We start from the raw sequence: 21,930 nt of genomic DNA, 5'->3' as shown, positions 1-21,930 counted from the left end.
TATATTTGGTCGGTCACGTAAGAGGTTGAATGTAACGAATGGGTGGGAAAGAGCAAGGGCAGCGGCTGTGTAGAACGAAAACACATATTATCAGGGGTGTGAGGGTTTCGAGATAAGTCATATAAAAGTTGCAATTGGTCGTCAGTGACTGTGTGGCCTAATGGATAAGGCGTCGGACTTCGGATCTGAAAATTACAGGTTCGAGTGCTGTCACACTCGTATTTTATCAATTCTGAATAAGAAACATACCGTTTTAATGTAGCATTTGAGCAGTACGAAACCGTCTGAATGTTGCTGTTGACCATTTTCTGCTTGGAGATGCTCTTGAGCTTGAAACACACACTACAAGACCGGTGTTAACTAGCGAAATGGTCGGCAGAGTGCCGTCACCGCGAGTTTCCACTAGCACTTGCACATCTAAAACAACGTCGGAAAGTAACTCGTTCGCCTTTTGAGTCACATCAAGTATGAGTGTTAATTTTGACGCCACTAGCTCTGCAGGTTGTCATGCAATTCCTTTACCTCTCAGAAATGATTATGAAATAAAAGTGAAGTACGTGACGAGTGTGACGTTAGGAAAACATTAGGCAGCATGGAGAGATTCTGTATGGGACCACCCAACCGAAACGAGTACTGTGTGACGTGCTGCCCGGCAAGTATTCACCCAAGCAGCCCGGCTAGCTCAGTTGGTAGAGCATGAGACTCTTAATCTCAGGGTCGTGGGTTCGAGCCCCACGCTGGGCGGAACGGAATTTTGTTCCGCTGCAGATGTAAATTACTGTTTTTCTGATTTACGTGATGTAATGGAAATAGCAACTTTAATTTTTGCCTACGTCTCTGTCTGTCGCAAGGAAACTGTATTTGAAGGTGAAGGTGATTTTGTAGACATGTGTGAAAGACATGTTCTGAAATGCAAGTGTTGTTGTTTGGAGAGGACATCGGTTACATGTCAGATGTGTAGCCAAGCAGTAATGGGTCGCCATAGCTGCAAATATTAGTCGGTATTATGAAGTGTTGTCAGCTGAAGTCTGATGATCCAGACGACCGTAAGGACGAAGTACTCAAAAGTACCGCTAGGACGCGCCTCTTTAGCTCAGTGGTAGAGCAGTGGACTATTTAACCAAGGATCGTGAGTTCCATCCTCAAAGGAAGAAGTCGAATTTTGGAAATCAGTTGCGCGTCGTGGCCGTATAGCAAACAGTATCTGTGATGACGAACAATTAGCGACATGCCTTTTATTAAGAATTACTCTCAGATGTGATTAAGGCGAATGGCGCAGATAAAGCCTTTGCCAAAGCGGTACAGCATAAGGTGGGACGAGGCAGTCTGAATTACATTTTATAGATGTATTTCTCACATATGTCAGAGCCTCTCGCGGTCGTCGTCTTCGTCGTCGTCGTCGTCGTCGCCGCCGCCGCTTCTGCAGAAGTATGCAAATGGCCATCGTGGCAAATGCGGCGAGGCACGCCCTGCCTTCGATTCCGTATGCACAAAGTGTGTGGTCTTGTTTCCCAGTCTATATTTGGTCGGTCACGTAAGAGGTTGAATGTAACGAATGGGTGGGAAAGAGCAAGGGCAGCGGCTGTGTAGAACGAAAACACAAATTATCAGGGGTGTGAGCGTTTCGAGATAAGTCATATACAAGTTGCAATTGGTCGTCAGTGACTGTGTGGCCTAATGGATAAGGCGTCGGACTTCGGATCTGAAGATTACAGGTTCGAATGCTGTCACGCTCGTGTTTTATCAGTTCTGAAAAAGAAACATACCGTTTTAATGTAGCATTTGAGCAGTACGAAACCGTCTGAATGTTGCTGTTGACCATTTTCTGCTTGGAGATGCTCTTGAGCTTGAAACACACACTACAAGACCGGTGTTAACTAGCGAAATGGTCGGCAGAGTGCCGTCACCGCGAGTTTCCACTAGCACTTGCACATCTAAAACAACGTCGGAAAGTAACTCGTTCGCCTTTTGAGTCACATCAAGTATAAGTGTTACTTTTGACGCCACTAGCTCTGCAGGTTGTCATGCAATTCCTTTACCTCTCAGAAATGATTATGAAATAAAAGTGAAGTACGTGACGAGTGTGACGTTAGGAAAACATTAGGCAGCATGGAGAGATTCTGTATGGGACCACCCAACCCAAACGATTACTGTGTGACGTGCTGCCCGGCAAGTATTCACCCAAGCAGCCCGGCTTGCTCAGTCGTTAAAGCATGAGACTCTTAATCTCAGGGTCGTGGGTTCGAGCCTCACGCTGGGCGGAACGGAATTTTGTTCCGCTGCAGATGTAAATTACCGTTTTTCTGATTAACGTGATGTAATGGAAATAGCAACTTTAAACTTTGCCTACGTCTCTGTCAGTCGCAAGGAAACTGTATTTGAAGGTGAAGGTGATTTTGTAGACATGTGTGAAAGACATGTTCTGAAATGCAAGTGTTGTTGTTTGGAGAGAACATCGGTTACGTGTCAGATGTGTAGCCAAGCAGTAATGGGTCGCCATAGCTGCAAATATTAGTCAATAATATGAAGTGTTGTCAGCTGAAGTCTGATGATCCAGACGACCGTAAGGACGAAGTACGCAAAAGTAACGCTAGGACGCGCCCCTTTAGCTCAGTGGTAGAGCACTGGACTAGTAAACCAAGGGTCGTGAGTTCCATCCTCAAAGGAAGAAGTCGAATTTTGGAAATCAGTTGCGCGTCGTGGCCGTATAGCAAACAGTATCTGTGATGACGAACAATTACCGACATGCCTTTTATTAAGAATTACTCTCAGATGTGATTAAGGCGAATGGAGCAGATAAAGCCTTTGCCAAAGCGGTACAGCATAAGGTGGGACGCGGCAGTCTGAATTACATTTTATAGGTGTATTTCTCACATATGTCAGAGCCTCTCGCGGTCGTCGTCGTCGTCGTCGTCGTCGTCGCCGCCGCCGCCGCCGCTTCTGCAGAAGTAGCAAATGGCCATCGTGGCAAATGCGGGAGGCACGCCCTGCCTTCGATTCCGTATGCACAAAGTGTGTGGTCTTGTTTCCCAGTCTATATTTGGTCGGTCACGTAAGAGGTTGAATGTAACGAATGGGTGGGAAAGAGCAAGGGCAGCGGCTGTGTAGAACGAAAACACAAATTATCAGGGGTGTGAGCGTTTCGAGATAAGTCATATAAAAGTTGCAATTGGTCGTCAGTGACTGTGTGGCCTAATGGATAAGGCGTCGGACTTCGGATCTGAAGATTACAGGTTCGAATGCTGTCACGCTCGTGTTTTATCATTTCTGAATAAGAAACATACCGTTTTAATGTAGCATTTGAGCAGTACGAAACCGTCTGAATGTTGCTGTTGACCATTTTCTGCTTGGAGATGCTCTTGAGCTTGAAACACACACTACAAGACCGGTGTTAACTAGCGAAATGGTCGGCAGAGTGGCGTCACCGCGAGTTTCCACTAGCAGTTGCACATCTAAAACAACGTCGGAAAGTAACTCGTTCGCCTTTTGAGTCACATCAAGTATGAGTGTTAATTTTGACGCCACTAGCTCTGCAGGTTGTCATGCAATTCCTTTACCTCTCAGAAATGATTATGAAATAAAAGTGAAGTACGTGACGAGTGTGACGTTAGGAAAACATTAGGCAGCATGGAGAGATTCTGTATGGGACCACCCAACCCAAACGAGTACTGTGTGACGTGCTGCCCGGCAAGTATTCACCAAAGCAGCCCGGCTAGCTCAGTCGGTAGAGCATGAGACTCTTAATCTCAGGGTCGTGGGTTCGAGCCCCACGCTGGGCGGAACGGAATTTTGTTCCGCTGCAGATGTAAATTACTGTTTTTCTGATTAACGTGATGTAATGGAAATAGCAACTTTAAACTTTGCCTACGTCTCTGTCAGTCGCAAGGAAACTGTATTTGAAGGTGAAGGTGATTTTGTAGACATGTGTGAAAGACATGTTCTGAAATGCAAGTGTTGTTGTTTGGAGAGGACATCGGTTAAGTGTCAGATGTGTAGCCAAGCAGTAATGGGTCGCCGAAGCTGCAAATATTAGTCGGTATTATGAAGTGTTGTCAGCTGAAGTCTGATGATCCAGACGACCGTAAGGACGAAGTACTCAAAAGTACCGCTAGGCCGCGCCTCTTTAGCTCAGTGGTAGAGCAGTGGACTATTTAACCAAGGATCGTGAGTTCCATCCTCAAAGGAAGAAGTCGACTTTTGGAAATCAGTTGCGCGTCGTGGCCGTATAGTAAACAGTATCTGTGATGACGAACAATTAGCGACATGCCTTTTGTTAAGAATTACTCTCAGATGTGATTAAGGCGAATGGCGCAGATAAAGCCTTTGCCAAAGCGGTACAGCATAAGGTGGGACGAGGCAGTCTGAATTACATTTTATAGATATATTTCTCACATCTGTCAGAGCCTCTCGCGGTCGTCGTCGTCGTCGCCGCCGCCGCTTCTGCAGAAGTAGCAAATGGCCATCGTGGCAAATGCGGCGAGGCACGCCCTGCCTTCGATTCCGTATGCACAAAGTGTGTGGTCTTGTTTCCCAGTCTATATTTGGTCGGTCACGTAAGAGGTTGAATGTAACGAATGGGTGGGAAAGAGCAAGGGCAGCGGCTGTGTAGAACGAAAACACAAATTATCAGGGGTGTGAGCGTTGCGAGATGAGTCATATACAAGTTGCATTTGGTCGTCAGTGACTGTGTGGCCTAATGGATAAGGCGTCGGACTTCGGATCTGAAGATTACAGGTTCGAATGCTGTCAGGCTCGTGTTTTATCATTTCTGAATAAGAAACATACCGTTTTAATGTAGCATTTGAGCAGTACGAAACCGTCTGAATGTTGCTGTTGACCATTTTCTGCTTGGAGATGCTCTTGAGCTTGAAACACACACTACAAGACCGGTGTTAACTAGCGAAATGGTCGGCAGAGTGGCGTCACCGCGAGTTTCCACTGGCACTTGCACATCTAAAACAACGTCGGAAAGTAACTCGTTCGCCTTTTGAGTCACATCAAGTATGAGTGTTAATTTTGACGCCACTAGCTATGCAGGTTGTCATGCAATTCCTTTACCTCTCAGAAATGATTATGAAATAAAAGTGAAGTACGTGACGAGTGTGACGTTAGGAAAACTTTAGGCAGCATGGAGAGATTCTGTATGGGACCACCCAACCCAAACGAGTACTTTGTGACGTGCTGCCCGGCAAGTATTCACCCAAGCAGCCCGGCTAGCTAAGTCGGTAGAGCATGAGACTCTTAATCTCAGGGTCGTGGGTTCGAGCCCCACGTTGGGCGGAACGGAATTTTGTTCCGCTGCAGATGTAAATTACCGTTTTTCTGATTAACGTGATGTAATGGAAATAGCAACTTTAAACTTTGCCTACGTCTCTGTCGCAAGGAAACTGTATTTGAAGGTGAAGGTGATTTTGTAGACATGTGTGAAAGACATGTTCTGAAATGCAAGTGTTGTTGTTCGGAGAGGACATCGGTTACGTGTCAGATGTGAAGCCAAGCAGTAATGGGTCGCCATAGCTGCAAATATTAGTCGGTAATATGAAGTGTTGTCAGCTGAAGTCTGATGATCCAGACGACCGTAAGGACGAAGTACGCAAAAGTACCGCTAGGACGCGCCCCTTTAGCTCAGTGGTAGAGCACTGGACTAGTAAACCAAGGGTGGTGAGTACCATCCTCAAAGGAAGAAGTCGAATTTTGGAAATCAGTTGCGCGTCGTGGCCGTATAGCAAACAGTATCTGTGATGACGAACAATTAGCGACATGCCTTTTATTAAGAATTACTCTCAGATGTGATTAAGGCGAATGGCGCAGATAAAGCCTTTGCCAAAGCGGTACAGCATAAGGTGGGACGAGGCAGTCTGAATTACATTTTATAGATGTATTTCTCACATATGTCAGAGCCTCTCGCGGTCGTCGTCGTCGTCGTCGTCGTCGCCGCCGCCGCTTCTGCAGAAGTAGCAAATGGCCATCGTGGCAAATGCGGCGAGGCACGCCCTGCCTTCGATTCCGTATGCACAAAGTGTGTGGTCTTGTTTCCCAGTCTATATTTGGTCGGTCACGTAAGAGGTTGAATGTAACGAATGGGTGGGAAAGAGCAAGGGCAGCGGCTGAGTAGAACGAAAACACAAATTATCAGGGGTGTGAGCGTTTCGAGATGAGTCATATACAAGTTGCACTTGGTCGTCAGTGACTGTGTGGCCTAATGGATAAGGCGTCGGACTTCGGATCTGAAGATTACAGGTTCGAATGCTGTCACGCTCGTGTTTTATCATTTCTGAATAAGAAACATACCGTTTTAATGTAGCATTTGAGCAGTACGAAACCGTCTGAATGTTGCTGTTGACCATTTTCTGCTTGGAGATGCTCTTGAGCTTGAAACACACACTACAAGACCGGTGTTAACTAGCGAAATGGTCGGCAGAGTGCCGTCACCGCGAGTTTCCACTAGCACTTGCACATCTAAAACAACGTCGGAAAGTAACTCGTTCGCCTTTTGAGTCACATCAAGTATGAGTGTTAATTTTGACGCCACTAGCTATGCAGGTTGTCATGCAATTCCTTTACCTCTCAGAAATGATTATGAAATAAAAGTGAAGTACGTGACGAGTGTGACGTTAGGAAAACTTTAGGCAGCATGGAGAGATTCTGTATGGGACCACCCAACCCATACGAGTACTTTGTGACGTGCTGCCCGGCAAGTATTCACCGAAGCAGCCCGGCTAGCTCAGTCGGTAGAGCATGAGACTCCTAATCTCAGGGTCGTGGGTTCGAGCCCCACGCTGGGCGGAACGGAATTTTGTTCCGCTGCAGATGTAAATTACCGTTTTTCTGATTAACGTGATGTAATGGAAATAGAAACTTTAAACTTTGCCTACGTCTCTGTCGCAAGGAAACTGTATTTGAAGGTGAAGGTGATTTTGTAGACATGTGTGAAAGACATGTTCTGAAATGCAAGTGTTGTTGTTCGGAGAGGACATCGGTTACGTGTCAGATGTGTAGCCAAGCAGTAATGGGTCGCCATAGCTGTAAATAATAGTCGGTAATATGAAGTGTTGTCAGCTGAAGTCTGATGATCCAGACGACCGTAAGGACGAAGTACGCAAAAGTAACGCTAGGACGCGCCCCTTTAGCTCAGTGGTAGAGCATTGGACTAGTAAATCAAGGGTCGTGAGTTCCATCCTCAAAGGAAGAAGTCGAATTTTGGAAATCAGTTGCGCGTCGTGGCCGTATAGCAAACAGTATCTGTGATGACGAACAATTAGCGACATGCCTTTTATTAAGGATTACTCTCAGATGTGATTAAGGCGAATGGCGCAGATAAAGCCTTTGCCAAAGCGGTACAGCATAAGGTGGGACGAGGCAGTCTGAATTACATTTTATAGATGTATTTCTCACATATGTCAGAGCCTCTCGCGGTCGTCGTCGTCGTCGTCGTCGTCGTCGTCGCCGCCGCCGCTTCTGCAGAAGTAGCAAATGGCCATCGTGGCAAATGCGGCGAGGCACGCCCTGCCTTCGATTCCGTATGCACAAAGTGTGTGGTCTTGTTTCCCAGTCTATATTTGGTCGGTCACGTAAGAGGTTGAATGTAACGAATGGGTGGGAAAGAGCAAGGGCAGCGGCTGAGTAGAACGAAAACACAAATTATCAGGGGTGTGAGCGTTTCGAGATGAGTCATATACAAGATCCACTTGGTCGTCAGTGACTGTGTGGCCTAATGGATAAGGCGTCGGACTTCGGATCTGAAGATTACAGGTTCGAATGCTGTCACGCTCGTGTTTTATCATTTCTGAATAAGAAACATACCGTTTTAATGTTGCATTTGAGCAGTACGAAACCGTCTGAATGTTGCTGTTGACCATTTTCTGCTTGGAGATGCTCTTGAGCTGGAAACACACACTACAAGACCGGTGTTAACTAGCGAAATGGTCGGCAGAGTGCCGTCACCGCGAGTTTACACTGGCACTTGCACATCTAAAACAACGTCGGAAAGTAACTCGTTCGCCTTTTGAGTCACATCAAGTATAAGTGTTAATTTTGACGAAACTAGCTCTGCAGGTTGTCATGCAATTCCTTTACCTCTCAGAAATGATTATGAAATAAAAGTGAAGTACGTGACGAGTGTGACGTTAGGAAAACATTAGGCAGCATGGAGAGATTCTGTATGGGACCACCCAACCCAAACGAGTACTGTCTGACGTGCTGCCCGGCACGTATCCAACCAAGCAGCCCGGCTTGCTCAGTCGGTACAGCATGAGACTCTTAATCTCAGGGTCGTTGGTTCGAGCCCCACGCCTGGCGGAACGGAATTTTGTTCCGCTGCAGATGTAAATTACCGTTCTTCTGATTAACGTGGTGTAATGGAAATAGCAACTTTAAACTTTGCCTACGTCTCTGTCAGTCGCAAAGAAACTGTATTTGAAGGTGAAGGTGATTTTGTAGACATGTGTGAAAGACATGTTCTGAAATGCAAGTGTTGTTGTTTGGAGAGGACATCGGTTACGTGTCAGATGTGTAGCCAAGCAGTAATGGGTCGCCATAGCTGCAAATATTAGTCAGTAATATGAAGTGTTGTCAGCTGAAGTCTGATGATCCAGACGACCGTAAGGACGAAGTACGCAAAAGTAACGCTAGGACGCGCCCCTTTAGCTCAGTGGTAGAGCACTGGACTAGTAAATCAAGGGTCGTAAGTTCCATCCTCAAAGGAAGAAGTCGAATTTTGGAAATCAGTTGCGCGTCGTGGCCGTATAGCAAACAGTATCTGTGATGACGAACAATTAGCGACATGCCTTTTATTAAGAATTACTCTCAGATGTGATTAAGGCGAATGGCGCAGATAAAGCCTTTGCCAAAGCGGTACAGCATAAGGTGGGACGAGGCGGTCTGAATTACATTTTATAGATGTATTTCTCACATATGTCAGAGCCACTCGCGGTCGTCGTCGTCGTCGTCGTCGTCGTCGCCGCCGCCGCCGCTTCCGCAGAAGTAGCAAATGGCCATCGTGGCAAATGCGGCGAGGCACGCCCTGCCTTCGATTCCGTATGCACAAAGTGTGTGGTCTTGTTTCCCAGTCTATATTTGGTCGGTCACGTAAGAGGTAGAATGTAACGAATGGGTGGGAAAGAGCAAGGGCAGCGGCTGTGTAGAACGAAAACACAAATTATCAGGGGTGTGAGCGTTTCGAGATGAGTCATATACAAGTTGCACTTGGTCGTCAGTGACTGTGTGGCCTAATGGATAAGGCGTCTGACTTCGGATCTGAAGATTACATGTTCGAATGCTGTCACGTTCGTGTTTAATCAGTTCTGAAAAAGAAACAAACCATTTTAATGTAGCATTTGAGCAGTACGAAACCGTCTGAATGTTGCTGTTGACCATTTTCTGCTTGAAAATGCTCTTGAGCTTGAAACACACACTACAAGACCGGTGTTAACTAGCGAAATGGTCGGCAGAGTGCCGTCACCGCGAGTTTCCACTGGCACTTGCACATCTAAAACAACGTCGGAAAGTAACTCGTTCGCCTTTTCAGTCACATCAAGTATGAGTGTTAATTTTGACGCCACTAGCTCTGCAGGTTGTCATGCAATTCCTTTACCTCTCAGAAATGATTATGAAATAAAAGTGAAGTACGTGACGAGTGTGACGTTAGGAAAACATTAGGCAGCATGGAGAGATTCTGTATGGGACCACCCAACCCAAACGAGTACTGTGTGACGTGCTGCCCGGCAAGTATTGAACGAAGTATTGGAGAGCTCCGTCGGTAGAGCATGAGACTCTTAATCTCAGGGTCGTGGGTTCGAGCCCCACGCTGGGCGGAACGGAATTTTGTTCCGCTGCAGATGTAAATTACCGTTTTTCTGATTAACGTGATGTAATGGAAATAGCAACTTTAAACTTTGCCTACGTCTCTGTCAGTCGCAAGGAAACTGTATTTGAAGGTGAAGGTGATTTTGTAGACATGTGTGAAAGACATGTTCTGAAATGCAAGTGTTGTTGTTTGGAGAGGACATCGGTTAAGTGTCAGATGTGTAGCCAAGCAGTAATGGGTCGCCATACCTGCAAATATTAGTCGGTAATATGAAGTGTTGTCAGCTGAAGTCTGATGATCCAGACGACCGTAAGGATGAAGTACGCAAAAGTACCGCTAGGACGCGCCCCTTTAGCTCAGTGGTAGAGCACTGGACTAGTAAACCAAGGGTCGTGACTTCCATCCTCAAAGGAAGAAGTCGAATTTTGGAAATCAGTTGCGCGTCGTGGCCGTATAGCAAACAGTATCTGTGATGACGAACAATTAGCGACATGCCTTTTATTAAGAATTTCTCTCAGATGTGATTAAGGCGAATGGCGCAGATAAAGCCTTTGCCAAAGCGGTACAGCATAAGGTGGGACGAGGCAGTCTGAATTACATTTTATAGATGTATTTCTCACATATGTCAGAGCCTCTCGCGGTCGTCGTCGTCGTCGTCGTCGTCGTCGTCGCCGCCGCCGCTTCTGCAGAAGTAGCAAATGGCCATCGTGGCAAATGCGGCGAGGCACGCCCTGCCTTCGATTCCGTATGCACAAAGTGTGTGGTCTTTTTTCCCAGTCTATATTTGGTCGGTCACGTAAGAGGTTGAATGTAACGAATGGGTGGGAAAGAGCAAGGGCAGCGGCTGAGTAGAACGAAAACACAAATTATCAGGGGTGTGAGCGTTTCGAGATGAGTCATATACAAGTTGCACTTGGTCGTCAGTGACTGTGTGGCCTAATGGATAAGGCGTCGGACTTCGGATCTGAAGATTACAGGTTCGAATGCTGTCACGCTCGTGTTTTATCATTTCTGAATAAGAAACATACCGTTTTAATGTAGCATTTGAGCAGTACGAAACCGTCTGAATGTTGCTGTTGACCATTTTCTGCTTGGAGATGCTCTTGAGCTTGAAACACACACTACAAGACCGGTGTTAACTAGCGAAATGGTCGGCAGAGTGCCGTCACCGCGAGTTTACACTGGCACTTGCACATCTAAAACAACGTCGGAAAGTAACTCGTTCGCCTTTTGAGTCACATCAAGTATAAGTGTTAATTTTGACGCCACTAGCTCTGCAGGTTGTCATGCAATTCCTTTACCTCTCAGAAATGAATATGAAATAAAAGTGAAGTACGTGACGAGTGTGACGTTAGGAAAACATTAGGCAGCGTGGAGACATTCTGTATGGGACCACCCAACCCAAACGAGTACTGTGTGACGTGCTGCCCGGCAAGTATTCACCCAAGCAGCCCGGCTAGCTCAGTCGGTAGAGCATGAGACTCTTAATCTCAGGGTTGTGGATTCGAGCCCCACGCTGGGCGGAACGGAATTTTGTTCCGCTGCGGATGTAAATTACCGTTTTTCTGATTAACGTGGTGTAATGGAAATAGCAACTTTAAACTTTGCCTACGTCTCTGTCAGTCGCTAAGAAACTGTATTTGAAGGTGAAGGTGATTTTGTAGACATGTGTGAAAGACATGTTCTGAAATGCAAGTGTTGTTGTTTGGAGAGGACATCGGTTACGTGTCAGATGTGTAGCCAAGCAGTAATGGGTCGCCATAGCTGCAAATATTAGTCAGTAATATGAAGTGTTGTCAGTTGAAGTCTGATGATCCAGACGACCGTAAGGACGAAGTACGCAAAAGTACCGCTAGGACGCGCCCCTTTAGCTCAGTGGTAGAGCACTGGACTAGTAAATCAAGGGTCGTGAGTTCCATCCTCAAAGGAAGAAGTCGAATTTTGGAAATCAGTTGCGCGTCGTGGCCGTATAGCAAACAGTATCTGTGATGACGAACAATTAGCGACATGCCTTTTATTAAGAATTACTCTCAGATGTGATTAAGGCGAATGGCGCAGATAAAGCCTTTGCCAAAGCGGTACAGCATAAGGTGGGACGAGGCAGTCTGAATTACATTTTATAGATGTATTTCTCACATATGTCAGAGCCTCTCGCGGTCGTCGTCGTCGTCGTCGTCGCCGCCGCCGCTTCTGCAGAAGTAGCAAATGGCCATCGTGGCAAATGCGGCGAGGCACGCCCTGCCTTCGATTCCGTATGCACAAAGTGTGTGGTCTTGTTTCCCAGTCTATATTTGGTCGGTCACGTAAGAGGTTGAATGTAACGAATGGGTGGGAAAGAGCAAGGGCAGCGGCTGAGTAGAACGAAAACACAAATTATCAGGGGTGTGAGCGTTTCGAGATGAGTCATATACAAGTTGCACTTGGTCGTCAGTGACTGTGTGGCCTAATGGATAAGGCGTCGGACTTCGGATCTGAAGATTACAGGTAGGAATGCTGTCACGCTCATGTTTTATCATTTCTGAATAAGAAACATACCGTTTTAATGTAGCATTTGAGCAGTACGAAACCGTCTGAATGTTGCTGTTGACCATTTTCTGCTTGGAGATGCTCTTGAGCTTGAAACACACACTACAAGACCGGTGTTAACTAGCGAAATGGTCGGCAGAGTGCCGTCACCGCGAGTTTCCACTAGCACTTGCACATCTAAAACAACGTCGGAAAGTAACTCGTTCGCCTTTTGAGTCACATCAAGTATGAGTGTTAATTTTGACGCCACTAGCTCTGGAGGTTGTCATGCAATTCCTTTACCTCTCAGAAATGATTATGAAATAAAAGTGAAGTACGTGACGAGTGTGACGTTAGGAAAACATTAGGCAGCATGGAGAGATTCTGTATGGGACCACCCAACCCAAACGAGTACTGTGTGACGTGCTGCCCGGCAAGTATTCACCCAAGCAGCCCGGCTAGCTCAGTCGGTAGAGCATGAGACTCTTAATCTCAGGGTCGTGGGTTCGAGCCCCACGCTGGGCGGAACGGAATTTTGTGCCGCTGCAGATGTAAATTACCGTTTTTCTGATTAACGTGATGTAATGGAAATAGCAACTTTAAACTTTGCCTACGTCTCTGTCAGTCGCAAGGAAACTGTATTTGAAGGTGAAGGTGATTTTGTAGACATGTGTGAAAGACATGTTCTGAAATGCAAGTGTTGTTGTTTGGAGAGGACATCGGTTACGTGTCAGATGTGTAGCCAAGCAGTAATGGGTCGCCATAGCTGTAAATAATAGTCGGTAATATGAAGTGTTGTCAGCTGAAGTCTGATGATCCAGACGGCCGTAAGGATGAAGTTCGCAAAAGTATCGCTAGGACGCGCCCCTTTAGCTCAGTGGTAGAGCACTGGACTAGTAAATCAAGGGTCGTGAGTTCCATCCTCAAAGGAAGAAGTCGAATTTTGGAAATCAGTTGCGCGTCGTGGCCGTATAGCAAACAGTATCTGTGATGACGAACAATTAGCGACATGCCTTTTATTAAGAATTACTCTCAGATGTGATTAAGGCGAATGGCGCAGATAAAGCCTTTGCCAAAGCGGTACAGCATAAGGTGGGACGAGGCAGTCTGAATTACATTTTATAGATGTATTTCTCACATATGTCAGAGCCTCTCGCGGTCGTCGTCGTCGTCGTCGTCGTTGTCGCCGGCGCCGCTTCTGCAGAAGTAGCAAATGGCCATCGTGGCAAATGCGGCGAGGCACGCCCTGCCTTCGATTCCGTATGCACAAAGTGTGTGGTCTTGTTTCCCAGTCTATATTTGGTCGGTCACGTAAGAGGTAGAACGTAACGAATGGGTGGGAAAGAGCAAGGGCAGCGGCTGTGTAGAACGAAAACACAAATTATCAGGGGTGTGAGCGTTTCGAGATGAGTCATATACAAGTTGCACTTGGTCGTCAGTGACTGTGTGGCCTAATGGAACAGTCAGCCAGCGGCTGCGCTGGAGGTCGGACGTGCCGTGCTGTGTGCTGTGCTGCGTTAGCTCCGCGTGGTAAGTCTCTGCTCTTGCTGCAACGCGTCGCTGTCTATAGTATTTGTGTAGACATGAAAAAGAATTAAGAGATGTCGCAACCGCAACGAAAAGATACTTTGAAATTTACGTTTGATCGCAACTTTGTCCGACCGAGGTCATTTGATGTTGAACAGTGGTTAGAGGATGATGTTAAAATAGGACTTGATGATATTATCGGCATACATTTCTCGATTATGAACAGTGTGGTTTTCGTGAAACTTGCCAGTCCAGAATTGTGTGAAAGGATAGTTCGATCTTGTGGTGGCATTCTGAAATTTAAACATGCTGACGGAAATGTTGGGGAGGTTACCGTTGCCCATGCTGGTCTAGGTATTCGGACCGTGCGAGTCTTTGAACTTCCCTTTGAAATTACAAGTGACCAGATAAATGCTGTTATTGCTCCATACGGGAAAGTTTTGAGTAATATTGCCGAACGGTGGTCTGCTGCACACAAATTCCCTGTTTTGAATGGTGTGCGCCAATTAAAAGTCGAATTGCAGAAGCACATTCCGTCGTTTATAAACGTCTGCGGATATAGAGCTGTTGTGATGTATGATGACCAACCGAAAACGTGTGCTGTCTGCAATTTACCAGGCCACGTTCGTGCAGAATGTGTTCAAAGGCGAGTGGCGCAACTGCCTGCTGGCGATGCCGTCAGGCCCCCTGCTATGTCAACGTTGCCCGTGACATATGTCGCCGTAGCGCGCGGTTTTGCAAGTGCCACTGCGCCCCCCGAAGTTACTACGAATACCGACCCACAAGCGACCGACCAACCGACCGACTCAGATGTAGCATCTGTAGACACTCAACCCTCCTGCGAAGACTTATCTGCTCCTGCCCTTGTCGCCGTGGAATCGCCCAATGAGGCAATGGATACGGACGCGACCTCAGTCGCTTCGGGTAGTGCTCCTCTGCATCCTGGAGCTTCTTTAGGAGGTATCAAAAGCGTATCAGGTGCACAGAAAACGGACTCGCAACCAGCCGTTTCTAGTGGTGCTCTTCCGAATCCTGCAGCTGCCTTAGGCACTGACCACAGCCCGTCAAGTGCAATGAAATCAGACCTGGCGTCAGTCACTTCGAGTAGTGCTACTTTGCAACCTGAGGCTTCTTCAGGTACCGTCCAAAGTCCACCACGAGACGCATCTCCCAAGAAATCTAAAAAACGGAGGATCGCGCGTCAAGGTGCAGAGCAGACTGCACCACAACTGCGTGAACAGGCGAAGCAAATAGGGGGCAAAATACGTCAATCTGCATCTGAGAACTTGCAGTGCAATCAGCAGTCATCTAACGAAGACCCTGTGTCCTTGGATAGTACCTCCGGTTCTGCCAGTTTGCCCTCCGATGACGTAGCAATTACCCGAACCGAAGATAAAAATTACCAGCAAACACCTGAATATAGTGCACCACTTAATGACGAACCGATGACAGGGCTGTCGAATCCGTGGGCAGACGATGTCGACGACACTACAAAGGAGGACGAAATTATGGACACCACAGGAACCGTTACAGTCACCACGATGGCCACACCACGCGATGACGTCGTCTTGAATGTCATCGCCGCGACGGATACTGTCCCAGACACGGAGAAGCCGACTGACCCCTTCCCAAGTCATGAATATTTCTAGTCTGAACGGTTTTACTGACTTGTGTCCACATGTCTCTCGGGTCAGATTTCTTAATGTTTTTTCGAAATGATATGTTGCCAGAGTTTTTCCTAATTACACTCCCGTCTTGGCTAACGTAGTTCCGTTGCAGGCCTATAAGATCGCTACGCTGAACATCAATAAAATTTGTAGCCCATTTAATTTACAAAATTTAAAAGATTTCCTGTGTGCAGCTGATGTGGACATTTTGTTTTTACAAGAAGTAACAAACATCGAACTTGACTTCATACAGGGGTATAATGCTATAGTCAATCCTGGAATTGGATGTGATTTGGGTACCGCATTTATTTTCAAAGAGGGCGTCGTCATTACAGACGTAACAAAACTGCCTAACGGCAGAGGCATTGCCGGCACGCTTTATAACACCAGGATTATTAATGTCTATGCCCCATCTGGTTCTACCAATCGGTGCCAACGAGCACAGTTTTTTAAGGAGGGAATTGTTCCTTTGTTTGGTGTACACTGCACCCATACCATCCTTGGAGGCGACTTTAACAGTGTCATACATGCCAAAGACCAAACTCCGAACTACAACAAATCGCCGGACCTGGAACGTATCGTCACCGAGCTCCGTTTAACTGATTCGTGGGAGCAAAAGCACGGCGCGGCACCCGGCTTTACCCACCTCACTAATCATTCAGCGAGCCGGTTGGATCGAATATATGTCTCGCCCAATCTGAAACACCGCATCCTGCAGTCTGAAGTTTGGCCAACCGTTTTTTCGGACCACGCTGCATATATATGCACATTAAATTTGGAACGACAAGGAACCTGTCGATATAAAGGGCCATGGAAACTTAATGTTTCACACTTAAAAGATCCTGCCTGTCGAGAAGCCTTTCTCACCACTTGGAGAGCCTGCGAGACCAAACTCAGCTCTTACCACTCGACCTTGGATTGGTGGCTCAAATGCGCCAAACCTCAGATCCGGAGATGTTTCATCAACTACTCCCGGGAGAAGAGCTTTTGGCGGAAAAGAACGATAGAATTTTACTTTCATTGTCTCCGAGAACTCTACCTGCAAGGTGCTACAGCTATTGGGAACCATGGCAGAATTAAAAAATTCCAGGCAAAAATACTGACATTAAGGCGACAACAGCTTGAAGGATACCAAATAAGGCCAAGAGCAGAGACTGTGGCGCAAAAAGAAGCCACTTCGATATATCATGTGATTCGTGAAACTAAACGAGGATTCCGCAAAATACTGACGGAGCTTAAAACTGATAATGGAACCACCTTGACAATGCACAACGACATAAAAGCAGAAATACTAACCCATTTCGACAACTTGTTTTCACATGAAGAGGTAGACGAAAAAGCACAGGACGATTTACTGACCCACCTGCAAGGACGCGTTGGTAACGCGTACGCGGAAGCTCTAATAGCGGAGGCGACCGAAGACGATGTACACTATGCTGTCTATCAAAGTGCAAAAAATAAATCCCCTGGAGCTGACGGCATACCAGCAGAATTTTATCAAGTCTTCTGGGAACATATAAAACATAGAATTACATGCATCTGTAATGAACTTCTGAACCTCAATAAGGAGATACCGAAAGATTTTCGTGAAGGTATGATAGTGTTAATCGCAAAAAAATCGGCTGGCAAGAAAATTGGAAATTTGAGACCAATCACTCTGTTGAACAGTGACTATAAAATTTTTTCGCGGCTCTTAGCCCACAGACTTAAAAATGTAATGGCCAGCGTCACCGGCCCATATCAGTCTAGCGTGGGCAAAGATAGGAAAATTCAGCAGACGCTGTCCGACTACCGCGACATAATTTCAATAGCAGAAGTATGTCGGCTAAAATGTGCCATCGTGTCGTTAGATTTCGATAAAGCCTTCGACAGGATCAGCCACTCCTACCTCCTGAAAACGATGGGCGCAATGGGTTTTCCGCCGAGATTCGTCGACCTCATACGACGTTTGGTAACGAATAACTCCTCCAGAATCATCATAAATGGACAGCCTAGCCGGCCAGTCGAGATCGCATGTTCCGTCAGGCAAGGTTGTCCGTTGTCCATGGCACTTTTTGCCATGGCCATCGAACCTTTGCTCGCTACCTTGACTCAGCGGTTACAAGGATTGCAAATACGAGGAAACAAAATAATATGTAAAGCTTATGCGGACGATGTTGGGTTTCTCGTTATGAATGTAGCGGAAGTCGAGACGGCAATGCACATAATAGAAAAATACGAACGAGCGTCAGCCGCGAGGTTAAACAAAACCAAGTCCGGCATATTCAATATCGGATGTGGCATTGGCATGCGCACACACGGTCAGTTACGTGAGCTAACAGCCTTGAAGTGTCTCGGCATTGATTTCCGAAAAAATATACGTCAAACTATTGCGGCCAACTATAGACAAGTACTAACTACCATACGAGCTAGTGTACGGACACATAGTATTCGACAATTAAATGAAATTCAGAGAGTGTCTTTAGCGAACGTCTCTATTACTTCCAAAGTCAATTATGTCGCCCAGATACTGCCAATACCCGCCGGCATCGCCAAACAAATTATGTCAGCAATAGGCTATTTTGTGAGCCGTGGCCACATATTTAAAATCCAGTATGACACTCTGACGCTCGCCACTAATAATGGCGGCTTAAACTTAACGAATGTTACTAAAAAGTCGCAGGCTCTGTACATCTCCAATACATTTCAACAATGGAGACAATCCGGCAGCTATATCGCCGCGCACTTGCTATCTGAAATAGCTCCAGATGACCTCTCTCCACCCATTAATGTGCAGCACATAGCGAGCGGACTTTACCATTTACGATGGTTTTTAATAGAATATAGCTACCTACGTTCAAGAATTCCGGAAAAAGACATGACAAACGTAAAAGAAATATATGGCAAATTGATGGGAGAAAAGAAGAACAACAAAATAGAACAAAACTATCCATGTTCTAACTGGAAAGTGATATGGGCAAATATTCATAACCGTAACTTAGCTACTCATCTGAAAGAAACATGGTACTTTGTTGTAAATAGGAAAGTTGCAACAAACTCGAAACTTCATTCGATCCACTTAGCGGATTCGCCTTTGTGTGCAACGTGTAGTTTAATTGATAACGAAGAACATCGTTTCGTGTGCGACAAGGTTAAAGATATCTGGCTGAATGTCCGACGAAAGCTGGCACTCATCCTTCGAACGTCACCTAACGCTATAACGCCTGCGGACTTTTTGACACCGGATGATGTACCCTTTCCTAACACGAAACGCAACGCAGTCAATTGGCTGAAAGCGGCAACGGTCCATTACCTCTTCACGAAGGAAGAGAAAAGCCAAGAGGATTTTTGGATTTATCTGCTAACTGAGCATCTCATGTTACTGAAGACTAGTAAATATAAAGAAACATACGCAAATTTTTTAATCAAGACCTTGATGTAAAAGAATTAACAAGAAATATCTGCGGACACAGAAGACAAACGTAAGAGAGTGTTTACCACTACTAACTTACAATCGTGGAAAAAAAAAAAAAATAGTTTTTACCGGAATTGCCGTTCTTTGAGTTCAACCTTTATTAATTTATTTTTCAAGAAGCCATTATAAATAGTTGCTTCTCACCGAATATGGTTTGTTTTTTAAGCATTTTCAGAGAGAAGAGGCAGTTTCGAAATGCCCTCTGACGTTTCTTTGTCAAGGAAGACTATTTGCTTTAAGTGTGACAACAAAAAACAGCGATGAAGAAGGAAACAAACTGAACATAACTTCTGTTTCTACCTACCGAAGACTTCATTCTTTTTTCACATTATCAATAAGCCCAAAGAAGGGGTACATTAGTTTCTCCACGATAAAGGGATTAACTTCGTCTCATCAGTTTATGGTAATGTACATGGCGTGAGAAGCCGACGCCGATGAAGGCGAATTATGGAGAGCGCAAGGATGGGCTAAAAGGGGTGATGGGAGGCCCACAAAAACAAAAAAAAAAAAAAAAATGGATAAGGCGTCGGACTTCGGATCTGAAGATTACAGGTTCGAATGCTGTCACGTTGGTGTTTTATCAGTTCTGAAAAAGAAACAAACCGTTTTAATGTAGCATTTGAGCAGTACGAAACCGTCTGAATGTTGCTGTTGACCATTTTCTGCTTGAAAATGCTCTTGAGCTTGAAACACACACTACAAGACCGGTGTTAACTAGCGAAATGGTCGGCAGAGTGCCGTCACCGCGAGTTTCCACTGGCACTTGCACATCTAAAACAACGTCGGAAAGTAACTCGTTCGCCTTTTGAGTCACATCAAGTATGAGTGTTAATTTTGACGCCACTAGCTCTGCAGGTTGTCATGCAATTCCTTTACCTCTCAGAAATGATTATGAAATAAAAGTGAAGTACGTGACGAGTGTGATGTTAGGAAAACATTAGGCAGCATGGAGAGATTCTGTATGGGACCACCCAACCCAAACGAGTACTGTGTGACGTGCTGCCCGGCAAGTATTCAACGAAGCAACCCGACTAGCTCAGTCGGTAGAGCATGAGACTCTTAATCTCAGGGTCGTGGGTTCGAGCACCACGCTGGGCGGAACGGAATTTTGTTCCGCTGCAGATGTAAATTACCGTTTTTCTGATTAACGTGATGTAATGGAAATAGCAACTTTAAACTTTGCCTACGTCTCTGTCAGTCGCAAGGAAACTGTATTTGAAGGTGAAGGTGATTTTGTAGACATGTGTGAAAGACATGTTCTGAAATGCAAGTGTTGTTGTTTGGAGAGGACATCGGTTACGTGTCAGATGTGTAGCCAAGCAGTAATGGGTCGCCATAGCTGCAAATATTAGTCGGTAATATGAAGTGTTGTCAGCTGAAGTCTGATGATGCAGACGACCGTAAGGATGAAGTACGCAAAAGTACCGCTAGGACGCGCCCCTTTAGCTCAGTGGTAGAGCACTGGACTAGTAAACCAAGGGTCGTGAGTTCCATCCTCAAAGGAAGAAGTCGAATTTTGGAAATCAGTTGCGCGTCGTGGCCGTATAGCAAACAGTACCTGTGATGACGAACAATTAGCGACGTGCCTTTTATTATGAATTACTCTCAGATGTGATTAAGGCGAATGGCGCAGATAAAGCCTTTGCGAAAGCGGTACAGCATAAGGTGGGACGAGGCAGTCTGAATTACATTTTATAGATGTATTTCTCACATATGTCAGAGCCTCTCGCGGTCGTCGTCGTCGTCGCCGCCGCCGCTTCTGCAGAAGTAGCAAATGGCCATCGTGGCAAATGCGGCGAGGCACGCCCTGCCTTCGATTCCGTATGCACAAAGTGTGTGGTCTTGTTTCCCAGTCTATATTTGGTCGGTCACGTAAGAGGTTGAATGTAACGAATGGGTGGGAAAGAGCAAGGGCAGCGGCTGAGTAGAACGAAAACACAAATTATCAGGGGTGTGAGCGTTTCGAGATGAGTCATATACAAGTTGCACTTGGTCGTCAGTGACTGTGTGGCCTAATGGATAAGGCGTCGGACTTCGGATCTGAAGATTACAGGTTCGAATGCTGTCATGCTCGTGTTTTATCATTTCTGAATAAGAAACATACCGTTTTAATGTAGCATTTGAGCAGTACGAAACCGTCTGAATGTTGCTGTTGACCATTTTCTGCTTGGAGATGCTCTTGAGCTTGAAACACATACTACAAGACCGGTGTTAACTAGCGAAATGGTCGGCAGAGTGCTGTCACCGCGAGTTTCCACTGGCACTTGCACATCTAAAACAACGTCGGAAAGTAACTCGTTCGCCTTTTGAGTCACATCAAGGATGAGTGTTAATTTTGACGCCACTAGCTCTGCAGGTTGTCATGCAATTCCTTTACCTCTCAGAAATGATAATGAAATAAAAGTGAAGTACGTGACGAGTGTGACGTTAGGAAAACATTAGGCAGCATGGAGAGATTCTGTATGGGATCACCCAACCCAAACGGGTACTGAGTAACGTGCTGCCCGGCATGTATTCACCCCAGCAGCCCGGCTAGCTCAGTCGGTAGAGCATGAGACTCTTAATCTCAGGGTCGTGGGTTCGAGCCCCACGCTGGGCGGAACGGAATTTTGTTCCGCTGCAGATGTAAATTACCGTTTTTCTGATTAACGTGATGTAATGGAAATAGCAACTTTAAACTTTGCCTACGTCTCTGTCAGTCGCAAGGAAACTGTATTTGAAGGTGAAGGTGAATTTGTAGACGTGTGTGAAAGACATGTTCTGAAATGCAAGTGTTGTTGTTTGGAGAGGACATCGGTTACGTGTCAGATGTGTAGCCAAGCAGTAATGGGTCGCCATAGCTGCAAATATTAGTTGGTAATATGAAGCGTTGTCAGCTGAAGTCTGATGATCCAGACGACCGTAAGGACGAAGTACGCAAAAGTAGCGCTAGGACGCGCCCCTTTAGCTCAGTGGTAGAGCACTGGACTAGT

At 46.0% G+C, this 21,930-nt stretch overlaps 10 non-coding genes across 10 annotated transcripts; all 10 read left to right on the top strand.

Moving 5' to 3' along the window:
• Positions 1 to 671: 671 nt before the first annotated feature.
• Positions 672 to 744, top strand: Trnak-cuu (transfer RNA lysine (anticodon CUU)). Its single transcript has one exon. It is a non-coding gene; the product is annotated as a tRNA-Lys (tRNA).
• A 1,444-nt stretch (positions 745 to 2,188) lies between these two features.
• Positions 2,189 to 2,261, top strand: Trnak-cuu (transfer RNA lysine (anticodon CUU)). Its single transcript has one exon. It is a non-coding gene; the product is annotated as a tRNA-Lys (tRNA).
• A 1,445-nt stretch (positions 2,262 to 3,706) lies between these two features.
• Positions 3,707 to 3,779, top strand: Trnak-cuu (transfer RNA lysine (anticodon CUU)). Its single transcript has one exon. It is a non-coding gene; the product is annotated as a tRNA-Lys (tRNA).
• A 1,428-nt stretch (positions 3,780 to 5,207) lies between these two features.
• Trnak-cuu (transfer RNA lysine (anticodon CUU)) lies at positions 5,208 to 5,280 on the top strand. Its single transcript has one exon. It is a non-coding gene; the product is annotated as a tRNA-Lys (tRNA).
• A 1,433-nt stretch (positions 5,281 to 6,713) lies between these two features.
• Trnar-ccu (transfer RNA arginine (anticodon CCU)) lies at positions 6,714 to 6,786 on the top strand. The gene has a single exon. It is a non-coding gene; the product is annotated as a tRNA-Arg (tRNA).
• A 1,439-nt stretch (positions 6,787 to 8,225) lies between these two features.
• On the top strand, positions 8,226 to 8,298 carry Trnak-cuu (transfer RNA lysine (anticodon CUU)). The gene has a single exon. It is a non-coding gene; the product is annotated as a tRNA-Lys (tRNA).
• Positions 8,299 to 11,255: 2,957 nt separating this feature from the next.
• Positions 11,256 to 11,328, top strand: Trnak-cuu (transfer RNA lysine (anticodon CUU)). The gene has a single exon. It is a non-coding gene; the product is annotated as a tRNA-Lys (tRNA).
• A 1,434-nt stretch (positions 11,329 to 12,762) lies between these two features.
• Positions 12,763 to 12,835, top strand: Trnak-cuu (transfer RNA lysine (anticodon CUU)). Its single transcript has one exon. It is a non-coding gene; the product is annotated as a tRNA-Lys (tRNA).
• Positions 12,836 to 19,983: 7,148 nt separating this feature from the next.
• On the top strand, positions 19,984 to 20,056 carry Trnak-cuu (transfer RNA lysine (anticodon CUU)). Its single transcript has one exon. It is a non-coding gene; the product is annotated as a tRNA-Lys (tRNA).
• Positions 20,057 to 21,484: 1,428 nt separating this feature from the next.
• Positions 21,485 to 21,557, top strand: Trnak-cuu (transfer RNA lysine (anticodon CUU)). Its single transcript has one exon. It is a non-coding gene; the product is annotated as a tRNA-Lys (tRNA).
• The last annotated feature ends 373 nt before the right edge of the window (positions 21,558 to 21,930 follow it).

Source organism: Schistocerca gregaria, unplaced genomic scaffold (assembly GCF_023897955.1).
Source record: "Schistocerca gregaria isolate iqSchGreg1 unplaced genomic scaffold, iqSchGreg1.2 ptg000066l, whole genome shotgun sequence".
NCBI classification, from domain to species: domain Eukaryota; kingdom Metazoa; phylum Arthropoda; class Insecta; order Orthoptera; family Acrididae; genus Schistocerca; species Schistocerca gregaria.
The sequence above is the reverse complement of the archived record's forward strand: the minus strand, read 5'-3'. Positions and strand labels throughout refer to the sequence as shown.